Genomic DNA, 16,880 nt, shown 5'->3' on the forward strand with positions numbered 1-16,880 from the left:
CTTAAAAATCCATATTTTCGTGTACATCTCCTGCACCATTCTTTGAGTCGATTATTTTCCCATGTTTTGTCGACTGAGTGTACGTACAGCATACATATAAATTTAAGATGAATATGTGGGAAAAATACATGTTTTCTAACTTTTTTTTTTTTTTTTTTTTTTTGTATACCTTGGTCGAGGCTCGTATGAGAGCTAACACACAACTCACAGCAAGGAGGCATGAGACAAGAGGGGCGGGAGTGGAAGGGACAAAACATTGGGGAACAGACACAGGTGAACTGTGGAAGGGAGAGGGATGGGGATGGGACGGGGAACATGGCGAGGGGAAGATGGACATTAAAGGGACTTTCAGGAAGGAAAGCAGGAGAATTGAAGGAAGTGGGCTTGGGTGGATTATCGGGGGTAGAAAAGATCGAGGATTTGGATGGGGGAAGATAAGAGGTGGTGGTGAACAGCTGTTTTGAAAGCCTGGAGGGAAGAATGGGAAAGAATAGAGTGAGGAAGTTTATTCCAAAGGCGGGAAAAAGAGGAATGAAAGAGTGAAGATGAGCAGTGATTCGTGATTTTGGTAGTTTTACCAGAAGGGGGTTGTTGGCGGACCTTGAGCGCCCTGTGGAAATGTGGTTGGGACAAATCGCAGAGAGAGCAGGGGGGCAAGGCTGGAGAGGAGTCGGTAGAAGACAGAAAGACCACCGACCAACCTGCGGTGATTGAGTGAGAGGCCCAAAGACTCAGCTTCATTGCGGGAGATGCCAATGATCTTAAAAGCCCTGGTTTCGACAGCGTGAAGTCGAGAAAGGTGGGAGGCAGGAGCACCAGCCCAGAGGGGAGAGCAGTACTCCATCAGGCTACGGACAAAAGCTTTGTAAGTGGTCAGGAGCTCAAGAGGGCCGAGGAAGGACTTTGCACGACGGAGGATTCCCAGTCGGCGACTGGCTTTTGAGGCAAGGTTGGAAATGTGACTTTCCCAGGAAAGGTCATGGCAGATAGTGAGACCCAGAAGCTTGAAAGAAAAGACTTCTTCCAGAGGATTGTTGAGAAAGTGGATGGGGGTTTTGTAAACGGTCCTTTCGAAGAGACATAGTGAGAGTGTGAGATTTGTCTGGATTGAAAGACATGTTCCACGTGTTGGACCAGTTTGTGATTTTATCCAGATCTGCAGTGAGCGAAGAAGCTGCTGCTTGCCGGTCTGAGGGATGACAGATGGTACGGCAGAGGGTGGAGTCATCGGCAAAGAGAAATAGAGGATTTTCCAGAGAGTCCGAGAGATCATTGATGAAAACCAGAAAAAGAACAGGGCCCAGAACGCTACCTTGAGGAACTCCAGCCTGCACAGGAAGAGGGGATGAAAGAACTCCATTTAGGGCCACACGTTGACTGCGACAGGAGAGGAAGTCTGCGAGCCATGAGTGGAGATGGCCTTGAATACCATGGGAAGAGAGTTTGGTGAGTAGGGCAGGGTGCCAGACTGTGTCAAAAGCACGTGATATGTCCAGGGATACGGCTCGGATTTCCTGTCTGGCATTGAGGACCTCCATCCATTGTTGGGAGAGCAGTAGCAGCATATCTAGGGTAGAGTGACCTGGTCTGAAACCAAATTGATGATTGGAAATCAAGCCATTGGAGAAGAGGAAGGATTTCATGTCTGAAGCGATGATGGATTCCATAACCTTGCTGATGATTGGGAGAAGGCTGATTGGTCTATAGTTACAGGGATCTGTTTTTGCACCTTTTTATGCAGGGCAGTGATGTTAGCAGATTTCCAAGCAGATGGCAGATGACCTTGGGAAAATGAGAGGGTGAATAGAACAGAGAGAGGGTGAGCAAGAGCAGAAGAGCAGGCTTTGAGGACACGTGGGCTGATGCCGTCTGGACCGGTTGCAGAATCTGACTCGAGGTTTGAAAGCAAGCTCTCCACCTTGTCAGGAGAAAAGGACACAGAGTCCAGGGACAGTTGGGTGCGACTGGGTAAAGTGGGTAGAGATAGTGATGGGTTTGGGACACAAGATTTAGCTGCAAACACCGAGTTTAGACATTCAGCTTTATCACGTGTGGAATCAGCAGTGCGGCCATTTGAGGTAAGGGAGGGGATGGAGGGGGAACATACACCAGAAACAGATTTGATTAAACGCCACCAGGATTTTGAGGAGGGAGAGAGGTTTGAGAGTTCAGACTTGAGATGAGAAAGATGTTGTTTTCTGGCTCTCCTGAGGGTAGCTACACACTTGTTCCGAGCTTTGTGGAAAGAACTGAGATTGCCCTCAGTTGGGTTTGCTTTCCATGAGGCAAAGGCAAGTTGTTTCAGGACAACTGCCTCGCCACAAGCTTCAGTAAACCAAGGGCGGGAGGAAGGGTAAGACAACTGAACATGAGAGGGGATAAATCTGTGCATGAGGGAGAGCAAGTTTCTTTGAAAGAATTCCCAGGATGAGTTGATGTTTGAGAAAGTAGTGATAGGAGACCAGTCTGTAAGTTTGATGGCTGCTCGGAGACCCTGCCAGTCGGCTTGAGTGAAATGCCAGACTCGACGGCGGTGAGGTGGTTCTCTGATAACAGCCAGAGAGATGTCCACTTTAACAAGGACGTGGTCAGAAGAACCAATTGGAGCGAAGGAAGAGCAGCAGATATTGTCAGGGAAATTTGTCAAAATCAGATCCAGAAGAGATGGAGTACCATTGGTTGAGATCCGGGTCGGGAAGTTGACCGATTGAGTCAGTCCCAATGAGTCACAGAAAGCTTTTGCTGATGTCCCATGGCAGGTGAGAGAGGTACCCACACCTCGCCAACTGGCGTGATGACAATTGAAGTCGCCACATAAGAGGAAGAGAGAGTTTGGATGAGAAGATAGAAGATGGTCCATGTTTTCGGAGAGTGAGGTGTAGATGGAGTCATCACTGTTCGGTGGACGGTACAGTACACATATAAACATGAGGTGGGAGTGGAGGGGAAGCCGAAGCCAGAGGTATTCCTGGGGGTGTGGGGGAGTGAGAGCAGTGCAGGGAGAGTGAGGAATAGAGTCTTTGATGAAGAGAGCAACACCTCCACCAGGACGAGGCTCAGGTCTGTCATACCGTAAGAGGGAGTAACCAGGGAGAGATACTTGGGAGTCAGACACGTCTTGGGAGAGGAAAGTTTCTGTTAGGCAGATAATGTCTGGTTTGTCAGTGGCAACCTGCATGGAAAGATCTGAAAGGTTTGAGCGAAGGCCCCGGATATTTGAGGTCCACACTTTTAATGAAGAGGTAGGGGAGGAGGCTTTGGGTGCAGGAGGTGGAGGGGGCGGGGGAGGGTAGGACGAGGGACGAGGGGGGAGGTAAGGAGGGTTGCTGAAGGAGTGTGGGGTATTGCAGAATAGCGAGGGGAGGGGGCCGAATGAGGACGAGAAACGGCTCTGTGGTGCTGGGAGAGTGTGGGGACAAGTGACAGGGAAGATTGCAGTTGAGTATTTGAGGAGGTGGAGTGATGAGATGGAGGTGAGAGGGCAGTGGAGGGAGGCAGGTTGGTGGATGAGAGGGGGGGGCAACTTAGAGAAGGAAGAGTGAGGGGATGAAAGGTGGGAGAAAGGTGAGGGGGGAATTTTTGAAAGAGGTGAGAGGGAGGCTTGGAGGGAGAAGAGTGGGATGGTTGCTTTGAGAGTGAGAGAGGGGTGAGGGGGGTGAGTTGGCACTGAAGTTGGAAAAAAAGAATGGTTGATGGAAAGCGAGCATCCATGGCAAACTGTGGTTTTTAAAAGTTTTAGGTCAGAGATGCGATTTAACACAATTCTTGATGGATGCAATGAAGGCGAATTCAGAGCATGGAGAGAAGAAGCGCTGTAATAGTTGGATTTTTTTCGGCAAGGAATGAAGGAGAGGTCGAAATGAGAGCAGTCTGTTAAAATAGCAGAAGAGTAGTGCATTGTGAAACAGTAAAGAGTACCACATGTGTGAGAGAGGAAGATGAAGCATTATAAGATCGTTTTTGTTGTTAATATTAATGTATGAGAGAGTTCAACAGATTAGGTCATGGAAGTGTAAAAAAAAAAAAAGAAATCGAGGAAGACGAGGAGGAAGTTAAGAGGAAGAAGAAGTAGCAGAATCGGGAGAAGGTGAGCGTGTTGTTGTTGTTGTTGTTGGGTATTTTTTTTTTTTTTTTTTTTTGAGATAAGAAAGAGATTAGTTGGGAGAATGGGGGATGTTTGGAAAGTGGGGAGGATGAAAATTGAAGGTAATGGGGAGGATAGAAATTGAAGGTAATGGGGAGAAAAAACAAACAAACAAACAAAAAAACGATCGAACACCAAGTGGAACCGGTAGGCCTCAAGCCTAGGACTAGGCCTCAAACACCAGGTAAGAACGTCGACATAAATACTCACAAAATAGCACGATTTTTGAAACAAAACCGAACTAGGAACACACATTAACATGTAGGTGAGAAAATTAAACAGTTAAAACGGGACAAATAACAACCGGAACTTAACTTTGAGAATGTCAGCAGGGAGCCCCGAAGGAGACCTCTTGCCACTCAAAACCGGAACCGGAAGTGGTAACTTGACTTGGAACAGTCTACAACAATTTCTTAACGATAGTTTTTTTAGATCCTCATGGAGGATCTCTAAGTCTTACTCACGTTGTTGTTCTTGTGGACTTTTTTGTTTCACAGCCTACAGTTTTCATCGAAACTTCCTGAAACTTGGCGTATATATGTAAAACTACCCTGTGCAGACAGTAACGATCTCCGATTTTGAAAATTCCTCCAAGAAAAAAAGTTATGACGTCAAAATATCTCCGCTGATGGCAATCGCCAAAAAATTATCTCCGAAACTAGGCAAGCTTTTTGAATTCTGTTTGCGGGAATCGAACAGGGCATTAGCAGAGATGAATTACCGCACATATGATACATCACTACGACGTCATATCAATTTTTATGACGTCATTCCTATTTTTTGACATTTTTTGTTTCACAACCCAGAGTTTTCATCGGATCTTCGTGAAACTTGCCATGTATATGCAGAAAGCCCACGCTCAGGCAGTAACCATCTCCGATTTTGGAAATTCTTCCTTGGAAAAAAGTTAACGTCATAATATCGCCACTAATGGAAATCGCCTCTACCATTATCTCCAAAACTAGTTTGTTTCACAGCCTACAGTTTTCATCGAAACCTCCTGAAACTTGGCATATATGTAAAAATACCCTGCGCAGAGAGTAACCATGTCCGATTTTGAAAATTCCTCCGAGAAAAAAAGTTATGACGTCAAAATATCTCCGCTAATGGAAATCGCCTAAAAAATTATCTCCGAAACTAGGCAAGCTTTTTGACAGGGCATTAGCAGAGATGAATTACCGCACATATGATACATCACTATGACGTCATTTCAATTTTTATGACGTCATTCCTATTTTTTGACATTTTTTGTTTCACAACCCAGAGTTTTCATCAGATCTTCGTGAAACTTGCCATGTATATGCAGAAAGCCCACGCGCAGGCAATAACCATCTCCGATTTTGGAAATTCTACCTATAAAAAAGTTGACGTCATAATTTTGCCGCTAATGAAAATCGCCTATACCATTATCTCCGAAACTAGGCAGGCTGTTTGAATTTTGTTTTCGGGAATCAAGCCGGGCATTAGCACAGAAAATTTATCGCAAACCTGATACGTCACAATGACGTCATATTCGTTTTATGACGTCATCGTTAAGAGGACGAGGATCTTAGCTCATTCGAGCTTGTTTTCACTTTCCTCACTCATATTTTCAAATGCCTGTTCATCACAGCTACGAATCGCTGGGTATATTGCAATGTTTATAAATGCCCGGAGACATCAGTGTTCTTTGCTTTATTTCATTTCCGCGCATGTGATCACCATGAGAATTTCTTAAACTAAGCAGAATTACAAAATTTAAGCTCCAGAATCGAACTTTCAAGCAGTTATGACTCCTAGGAAAGTGTTCATTTGTCCAATTTGGACATCTCCAGGAGGTGTTTGCTTAATATGACGGTTTGGTGATTGCTGATCGCGTGCCAAGCGAGCCGTTTCTTATCAACCATTTCATCAAAGTGCTTAATTAAACCACTTGGTGATTGTTCTGCAATATTCACACTGTCACTGAATACTGTATGCTGATTGATTTAAACAAAGATCGGGGCCACTCACGTGGGTTGTTGGCCACGTTGTGTTCTGTGGTGCACCAGGCGGTGGTTGGCTAATTTCATTTTTAGATGGTATCGCTTCATTCAACTTTTTGTGCGATGTGTTTTCATTAATTAACCATCACTTCGACATTCATACATAAAAAGACCAAAAAAAACACCTCCATCGACCTCTTGTTTCGGAGCTCCTTCATGTTGGTTTGAACAGTGAAAAGCATTGGCCGACATTTTGTGTTCTCTTTGGATTGACAAATCTTTGAATTGCATTTTGTTATTTTTTTGCTTGAATTCCAGATTTAAAGATTTATATTTAAAAGGTAAGCCTTTGGGGTTCTCCTTTTTATGTACTTTTTTTCCGTGTGGAATGCCGTAGGGAACTTGGAACAGGCCATGTTTGCCCTCACCTGGGGATTTAACAAGCTTAGCGGGAAACGAACCATTACCATCTAACTGATGCTTTAATGGAGTTGGGTATACCTGGAACATATAACATCAAGAACTATTGCTCAAGTAACACATTACCTTGGTTTTCTTGGGTGACACACTACCTTGGTACAGTGAGGATGGAGGTACAGACGTTACAAGTACATTTGTTTTTAACTTTTAACCTCAGCAGCAGATGAGCAATCGTGTTTTCCATTGTCCTCGCAGCTGTTTATAAAGCAGTTGATTATCTTTATGTGAAGCGGGTTTGCTTTAGAATAGTTCGGAGTATCTCTTTGTGAGTTTCAAAGCTGATAGCACACAATTTCCGAGCCGTTTGCCACATTAACATGTTTTCTAAATTGCCGAGCCAATTTGTTTCCCCATCACACGACGATTGGCAGCTATTCATAAATAATAATGTTTTTGCACATCTTGAAACGTCAATAATGCAACGTTGTCTTTTTTTAATCATTCATTGAAATTCCCCCAGAACAAGGGTTAAAGGTACTCAAGGTTTTTGGGTTGTATAAAGTACATACTGGAGTTGGTAATCACACTGACTCCAATCTGCCAATTCCCCAAAAATTGCCGATATCGGCCAAGCGTACCTGTGTGCATGTGTGTATTGTTCATAAAGCACAACATTTTCTATCTGCTAACTCCCCTCCCCTCTCCCCTCTCTTTCTGTCCCATCCTCGGTCCACCCCCTCTGAATACAGTGCAGCACTCTCCTCCCACATCTCTTTCCTCTATATCCCATTCCATATATATACATATATATATATATATATATATATATATATATATATATATATATATACACACATATGTGTCTCTGTCTCTGTCTCTGTCTCTGTCTCTGTCTCTGTCTCTGTCTCTCTCTCTCTCTCTCTCTCTCTCTCTCTCTCTCTCTCTCTCTCTCTCTCTCTCTCTCTCTCTCTCTCTCTCTCTCTCTCTCTCTCTCTCTCTCTCTCTCTCTCTCTCTCTCTCCCCCACCCCCCCCTCACCCTCGTACCCCCCCTCCCGAAGTGTATTGTGACGTGTGGTAAGACGTCACTCTCCTCCCCCCCCCCTTTCTCGTATTCCCCTCCCCCATCTCCCTCCTTTATTTTGCAGGAAGACGACTCCTACCAAAGGAAGGAAATGTACAAGAAGCGAACATGAGAAAAAACAACTTGCGAAAGCTACATCCAGAGCAGCAGAAACACCGCAACATCAAGAAGCAAGACAAGAAACGAACACGGCAACAATGACTGCATTCTACCCTCCCGTACCTGCGATCAGCCAGTTATTGTGTTGGACTTCAGTCGGTTGTCCGCACCATCCGGTTCAGGAGGACACAGTTAAAGCTGATGAAACCTTTGCTCCTACTGTGTGAAGTGGGGCCATCGCCGTAAAATACAAAACACACAGGAAATGGCGCAATGTGTCGAGGCGCGGCGGTGATGGTCATGCTTAACCCTTGACCAGTCAAAGATCCCCGGGGGGTTAAACACGGCAAGGTAAGCCTTGCTCTTATTTGCTGTCGCCCACCTGTCTCTTTCTCTCTCTTTCTCTTTCCTCCTGCCTGCTCCTCTCCCCCCCCCACCTTTCCCTCTCTATCCCCTTCCTCATCCTCTCTGCCCCCCCTCTCTTACTCCCACTCTCACCCCATTCTCCCCCTCCCTCTGCCCCCTATGTTCTTCGTATTTCTGTCAGCGAAGTGACAGGTGATATATGCTGGATGTGTGCATATACATATATATTGTTACGGTTCTCGGAACCGCATGCATCCAACAGATAGTGGTCCCAAGACAGTTAGTCCATTAATCATGGGCGTCGATTGCTTTTGAAACATGGGGAGGACATTGCATGTCCAGACCACGAAGCCCACTTCGTGCCGGCGTGGACACAGCAAGTCCACCCTTGCAAATTCTTGATTTTATATGCTCGTTGGCATGCTGCCTTCTGATCACACAAATCCCTTAAATTAATCTGACCATCTATCGACCATCTTTTTATCAAATGTAAGCAGATAGAGCGTAATTAATGAAACATTAATCATACACATTTCAAAGTTTCAAGTGTCATCAAAGAAATACATATATATATATATATATATATATATATATATATATATATATATATATATATATATATATATATATATATATATATATAGATAGATATACAGTCAACCCCCACTTCATCGCGGTTCACCTATCGCGCCCCTGGTGCATCGCGGGTTTTCCCTTGGAACGTAACTAATTTTTTCTGCGGATTCCCCCGGTAATAATATATAAAATATAAATTATTTAAGCAATAAATTATAACGCGTGGAGCTCGAAAGTATCTTCATAATAAAACAAACAACAAAAAAAATTTTGTATGTTTGTCGACACAACGCACGAGACAAAGACAGAGAGCGCGCGATTCATTTCTCCTTGGCGCTGATTGGCTGCTGCCCATGAGGTGCACTCTCGCTGTCTTGAGTGTTTCGCTTGTGAACGACAGATATTTTCTACGTTTTTTTTCTCCAAGCCCTACGATGCCACCCAAAGGAAAAACGTTTGCCGCGGTTATGCGCCATTACGGTTTGAATGAATCGACCATACGCTACATCAAGAAGGACGAAGCCAACATCATTCTTTACATTCGCAACGCGCTGCAGCACCTCGTGGAGGCCATGGATTCCGACGACAATTTTTCTCTGAGGGCGTATTGCCGTGATTTCACGATAGCAACGTGTCTCCAAATAATTCAGAAGGCTCTACAAGAAATGAAAAAAGAAACCTTAAACGCCTGTTGGAAGAAGCTGTGGCCAGAATGCGTCCACGAATACAAGGCCTTTTCTCCAGACGAAATTCACCATTCGGCAATCGATAAGGCGGTCAAGCTGGCGAAGATTCTAGGAGGAGAATTCAACAACATAATGCACGAGGAAGTGAATGACCTCATCGAAACCAACTCTGACCCATTAACGGACGAGGATTTGGCTGAGCTTACGAAGTCTGCATGCGAGGAGGAGGAGGAACAATCTGATCCATCGCAGGAGCACGACGACGAAGGCCTCTCACTTGAACGCTGAGCAACAATGGCAAAAACTCTCCTCACCACCATGAAGAAACAACGCCAGCAACTGCCCATCACAATGTTTTTGCAACGTTACTGAGTTTACAGTAAGAATTTTTATGCTTCAAATGTTTTCTTTATGTGTTTAATTGAGATTAAAATGTGTTTTGTGGAGGCGTCCATTCATCGCGGATTTTCATTTACCGCGGGAGGGTTTGGAACGTAACCCCCGCGAGAAACGGGGGATTACTGTGTATATATATGTATATATATATATATATATATATATATATATATATATATATATATATGTATATATATATATATATATATATATATATATATATATATATACATATATATATATATATATATATATATATATATATATATATATATATATATATATATATATATATATATATATATATATATATATATATATATATATATATATATATATATATATATATATATACATATATATATATATATACATATATATATATATATACATATATATATATATATATATATATATATATATATATGTATATATATATATATATATACATATATATATATATATATATATATATATATATATATATATATATATATATATATATATATATATATATATATATATATATATATATATATATATATATATATATATATATATATATATATATATATATATATATATATATATATATATATATATATATATATATATATATATATATATATATATATATATATATATATATATATATATATATATATATATATATATATATATATATATATATATATATATATATATATATATATATATATATATATATATATATATATATATATATATATATATATATATATATACATATATATATATATATATATATATATATATATATATATATATATATATATATATATATATATATATATATATATATATATACATATATATATATATATATATATATATATATATATATATATATATATATATATATATATATATATATATATATATATATATATATATATATATATATATATATATATATATATATATATATATATATATATATATATATATATATATATATATATATATATATATATATATATATATATATATATATATATATATATATATATATATATATATATATATATATATATATATATATATATATATATATATATATATATATATATATATATATATATATATATATATATATATATATATATATATATATATATATATATATATATATATATATATATATATATATATATATATATATATATATATATATATATATATATATATATATATATATATATATATATATATATATATATATATATATATATATATATATATATATATATATATATATATATACATATATATATATATATATATATATATATATATATATATATATATATATATATATATATATATATATATATACATATATATATATATATATATATATATATATATATATATATATATATATATATATATATATATATATATATATATATATATATATATATATATATATATATATATATATATATATATATATATATATATATATATATATACAGTCGTGGCCCCAGAATCCGAACGCCCCATTGTTAGAAAAAATTGGAATCCGAACAATTTTTTCGAGAAAATTTTGCCCAAAAAACCAAACACTTTTTCGAAAACCGAATACAACGTAGCGTTCATGTTTGTTCACGAGTCTCCCCCACCTGTTCGACCCGCATCTTCGTGCTTTGTTCATTCAGTTCGTCGGTGGAAGTACTCGTGAAAGCATCTCTCGTGTGTCGATCGCTACTTTACCTCGTGTTTTCACCTTGATTTGTGCATTTTTTTTTCAATTATCACCCTTGTGCATTCACCATGGCACCCAAGAAGAGCAGTGAAGCAAAGAGGAATAAGAGGAAGTCCGTGAGAACGACAATTGAGTTGAAGAAAGAACTTATCGCGAAGCATGAGAGCAGTACGCGTGTGTGATCTCGCTGCCATGTTCGAGCTCCGAAATCGACCGTGTGTAGGATTCTGAAAAATAAAGAAGCGATAAAAGCGTGAAAACCCATCGTGAAGCGAACTCATTCAATGAACCCTCTGATGAATTGGCTTTAACGAACTCAACGTTTTTTTTTTCGCGAGCATGGTAGTGACGTCATGCTGTGTCACCCAATCGCTTCACCTCTTTATTCTCTCCCGTGGAACTGTGCAGTGAAAACGGCACGTTTGTGTCTCCACAGAGTGTACTGGGATATAAAACACCATTTGGTGCTTCATGGTTAATTACATACCTCCACCAGGCTGAACAGTTTACGTTTTGGATCCCAATGGCCACTGATAGGCCGGAGCTGCATTCAGACCTGATAGAAGAAGCGACAACGCTCCTGCTCATCCCCCAGGTTGGAATGAGATTCAGGATCCAGAAAAGGTCATTTACTCATCTTATTTTATCTTAAACATGGGTAATTTCAGTTGAAAGTGTCTTGAAAGTGGGTTTTCTTGGGGTCCAGGAACGGATTAATTCACTTTCCATTATTTCTTATTGGGAAAATAGTTTTGGAATCCGAACTTTTTGGAATCCGAACAGCCTCTTGGAACGAATTAAATTCGGATTCTGGGGGCACCACTGTGTATATATATATATATATATATATATATATATATATATATATATATATATATATATATATATATATTGTTACGTTTGAGGGGGGGGGTATGCATTCAAAGGGTAATTAGGATGTTTAATTAGGTATGCCATGCTGTTCGAGTTTACCAGGATCTCGATGTAATAAGTAGCGATTCAGTGGTGATAAGTTGTCTAGTAAATGTTCATTTCTTCAAGGGGGAAATGATAAATGTCACGTAATTAGATAGGGACACGGGATAGGGTAAGTGTGTCTGCGTAAACCCCTTTTGGTATTCTCTGAAGACTGGCCGTGACGTCACAGGACAGTGCAGCGGATGGCTCCGCCCCGTGATCACGATTGGCGGAAGGTGATGGCGGTGGGCCAATAAACGGCTCGATTGAAGTGACGAGGACAGAAGGATAAAAAGGTTCTGTTCGGGGTCGAAAAGGAAGAAGAAGATTACAACCAGAACGATCGTGTTTTTTTGGTGTGGAAGCTGTGGCGGCAGAGAGCGTCCTGGTTGCTGTGCTGAGTCGATCGTGCTCTTGATCGTGTCTGGGAGCCTTGCCGAGCCTCGTGCCTCGCCTCGGTTGGCTCTGGGGTTCTGCTGACTCGGAGTACGAGGTCGGGCAGCGGGCGGACCTGCCTCCCTCTCCTGCTCGCGGCTTGGCGCGGGAGCTGGTTCCCTGGCGGCTGTGGGCGGACTTGGGCCAGGACCAGGAGGTCGACAGCACCGCGGTTTCTCCTGCCCCCCCCTGGCGAGAACAAGGCCGGCTCGTCCGGTGCCGATCCAGGGACAGTTGCGTCCACACCACGGTCCAGCCTGACCACCAGAGATAGCTACGTTGTGTGTGTGTGCGTGTGTGTGTTTGGCGCCTTAGAGGGATTGAGAACTGTATATTCATTGGAATTGTCTGTGTTTTTCCCCACGCCCGATCCCACACCATCCCGTCGAATCGCCCCGGATCCCTCTTCTTGCCGAGTCTTGTTATTTCTAGTCATAATAAAAAAGGAATAAACATCATCAACTCAGTGAAAAGTTACTCGTGCCACCTTCCTCGTCCCGTTTGCGGTAGAGCGATTAGAACCGCCATGTTTGGGTTATAAAGAAATAAACCGCCTCCATCGTTTCGGCTCATTCTACGTTGGCGGGACTGTTCAAGTCCCGTGGACGTCACATTGGTGTCAGGAGTGGGATGTTCGAACCCCTCTAAATTATATACCAGGATTAAAATCTCGCCACGAATTGGAATATAAAATTACAACAGAAAAGCGCGCGAGCGCGGGAAAATTTTGGCGGGATTTTTCAAATTTAAATTAATTGGCGGCAAACGGGACTTCTGCACCATGGCGGATGTGCAGATGTTTGAGGAGGAAGGCCACGTGTCTGGCAGCGAGTCGGGAAAGAGGGGAGAGACGGGAGTAGGGTTGGAACCTCCCCCATTCCGAGCGTGGACCGTGCTTCATCGCCCGTAACGGAGCCGGCAGCGCCGGAAACCGGCACGATGACGATCTGGACAATGTTGGAACGTTTAATGAGTGCAATTACATCACAGGGGGCAAAAATGACGGCACAGGGGGCACAAATGGCAGAAATGACGGCACAAATGGAAAATCAATTCGTGACACAGAGGACAGAAATGACGGCACAAATGGAAAATCAATTCGTGACACAGAGGACAGAAATGACGGCACAAATGGAAAATCAATTCGTGACACAGAGGACAGAAATGACGGCACAAATGGAAAATCAATTCGTGACACAGAGGGCAGACATGACGGCACAGAGGGCAGAGATGGCGGATCGATTGGGGGTAATGGGGGTACAGTTGGGTGCACGGATTGATTTAATGAGGGATGAATTGGGGGAAAAGATGGAGAAAATGAAAACTGAGATGCAGGAGTGTGTGGATGTTAAATTGGGAGAAATACAAAAGTAAATTCGAGGATAGATTGGAGGAAACAAAGGTAGAAATTACATTGGAGGGGGAAAATATACGGAAAAAATTGGTAGATAAAATTGATGCAACGAACATTCGGGTTGATAAAGTGGATGAAAGCCTGGAACGTCATCTTGCCTGTGTGGATGCTCGTATGCAGCTGCAAGTTGAAGAGTGGGGAGAGCTGAGGAAGCAAGGGATGAATTTGGCGGAGGAGGTAAAAGGATTGGAGGCTCGTTTGGACGAACAAGATAAAATTATGAGCCAAGATGAAGTCTTGGATAAAGGCATGGTAGAGCCGTCTTTTGTAAGTAGAGTGTCCGGGTTGGTTGAGGAGCAGCTACAAACTCGCGACGGAGTCTTGGAGGAGGTCAAGCGGGCCCAGAAGATCCTGCGGGAAGAGGTGAATCGGTCCATTCAACGTTTGGAACAAGAGGCAAAATTGACCCATGAGACCCTCACCACAAAACATTTTTGGCCACAGTGGGCTCCGAAATTGGATACGCAGCCACAAGGGTGTTTGATCCCTGGGCTGGATTCGGACAAGGGAGAAACTGAGAAGCGGGCCACCGTAAAAGTGATCCCCCTGGTAAATTTCGACGGGTCAGGGAGCGTTGAAGCTTTTCTGACGCAATTTGAGTGCATTTTCCGACGAAACGGGTGGAATGAGCAGGAACGTACAGGGAATTTGGTGGCAACGTTGCGGGGACCAGCCGCAGACGTGTTAAACGTGATCGCGGAGGGGATGTTGACCAGCTCCCACATTTGCGAGGCGTTGAGCCGTCGGTTTGGGTTCGCGGCAAACTGTGATCTGGTGCGGGCTCAGCTCCATCACCGCAGATTAAAGCCGGGTGAGACAGTGCAGGAGCTGGCACAGGACATTTACCAATCAGTCAGGATCGCGTATCGGGATCTTACAGTGGAGGCGTGGGACAGACTGGCACTAGAGAAATTTTTAGCTGCTCTCCCTGACCCTGAGGTCCGAGCGCTAGTGGAGTTACAGGATCCACCCACCGTTCACCGAGCGGCCGAGTGCGCGGCCAGGCTGGCCTCGTGGAGTCGGCCGGGTCGGGTTCCAGAGAGGCCATCTGTGACGATCCGACAGGCGGAGATCCAGGATCAGGGAGGGGGGCTGGGAGAAATTGGCATTACCCAAATGTTTCAGGAAATTTGCCAGAAACTGTCAAGTTTGATAAAGGGTAATCCGGTAGTTAGTGCGCCAAAGCGGCGGGGTCCAGCCCAGCCAATAGAGCAATTCGATTATGGCCGAGGGGGTCCGGAACCGGAAGAGACATTTCACCGATACTCACGGGGGCCTTTTATGGGGAGTTGTTTCCGGTGCGGGCGAAGAGGACACATGCAACGATATTGCCGGTACCCGGTGATGGAGGGACCCTCCAATAGACTTTGAGACTCGGAGAGGGTGAATCCTCCTGCTGAACCGCCAAGTCTATCCGAGATGCCCTTTCATAGGTCGGGTCCGGAGATCACTGTCGGGGGTCCGGGAGACTAGATCGGGCTGAGCATATAGGGCCATGCACGGCTGGTGAGATTGTGGTGAAGTGCCTCCTTTAGTGAAAAAAAAAATGAATTGTGGAAAAATTGGCATGGGTTTGTAAGTTCTGCTGGGTTTTAGAGTGACAATCGGGACAGTGGATAATTGGAAACAAAGCGGGCACGAGTGGCTGTCCAATGGCTGGTGCGTGGATCGGGTGAGAAGTGCTGTGTGAGTTGTTTTAAGTGAAGAAGTGAAATGTATGGTGCACACATTGTTTTTTTATTGGGCATGGTGTGGCAACAGGGAAGGTCATGGTCGGCGAAGTGTTAGAAATGCAGGTGTCACATGTAAGGCCGATGGGGTGGGGGAGTCATGTGGTTTTGTGGGTGGGGATGATGTGCTTGTCCACAGGGATTGCTGAAGCTCACGGTGAGCGTGAATTGCGACCCCCTTCAAGGAGATTCACCACCTGGTGGCTAATGGTGACAGTGTCTGGAGGCAACTGGGAGAGGGTCTGGTTGGGCGACCAAGGCGGGTAGGACCTTGGCAACCCAGGAAGGCCAGAGGAGCCAGTGAGACCCCTTCCAGAGTGTTGTACGGGATTAGAGCTGATGGCTACCATGGGGGAGGGAATCAAAGGGAGCGGGGCGGAGAAACGTCCGGGTTGGACTAAAGCTTAGCTGTGGGCATGGTTGCACCTGAGATGCCCCCATCATCTTGTGGTAACCCACCCCACGGCCATGACGGGATTCAGCCTGCATGATTAAAATGAGGACCATGACCTAGAAATGTGATGATGACCATGGTGTGAGTGTTGTGAAGATGTGTGAGTCCCACCCGATCCCGCACAACTTGACAGGTGCAGCAAGGGCATGATGTCCGCATAATTTTGGGGCAAGCAAATTTGAAAATTGGCTCCCCAGGTAACGCTGGGTCTATTAGCATCCACTGGGGGAGGCGGTCAAGTGTAAATATCCTGTGAATAGTGTCGTTAAGGCTTAGAGTAGGAATATAAAGTATGTGTTGTGTTTTTGTGGAACCTTTTGTTTCCCCTCCCCAGATCACTGGAAGAGTGCTGGGCAAGAGCGATGATCCAGAGGATGGAGTGCAACTTCGCTCAGTGCTCTCATGTGATG

The 16,880-nt window shown here is 42.9% G+C and overlaps 1 protein-coding gene across 7 annotated transcripts in view; it reads left to right on the forward strand.

Moving 5' to 3' along the window:
* The window catches only part of LOC147012121 (uncharacterized), a 297,678-nt gene that overhangs the window by 83,405 nt on the left and 197,393 nt on the right, over nt 1–16,880 (forward strand). Inside the window, exon 16 of one of the 7 annotated variants that reach the window (XM_085858437.1) lies at nt 7,675–8,620. The exons of 5 other annotated variants lie outside the window; for them this stretch is intronic. The gene's annotated coding sequence lies outside the window, so the exon portion shown is untranslated. Of the gene's footprint in view, nt 1–7,277; nt 7,397–7,674; nt 8,621–16,880 lie in introns of those variants that run through there. One more of the 7 variants, XM_085858436.1, reaches the window with a different exon arrangement.

Source organism: Eptatretus burgeri, chromosome 15 (assembly GCF_056783735.1).
Source record: "Eptatretus burgeri isolate ZD-2024b chromosome 15, Ebu_testis_v1, whole genome shotgun sequence".
NCBI lineage: Eukaryota > Metazoa > Chordata > Myxini > Myxiniformes > Myxinidae > Eptatretus > Eptatretus burgeri.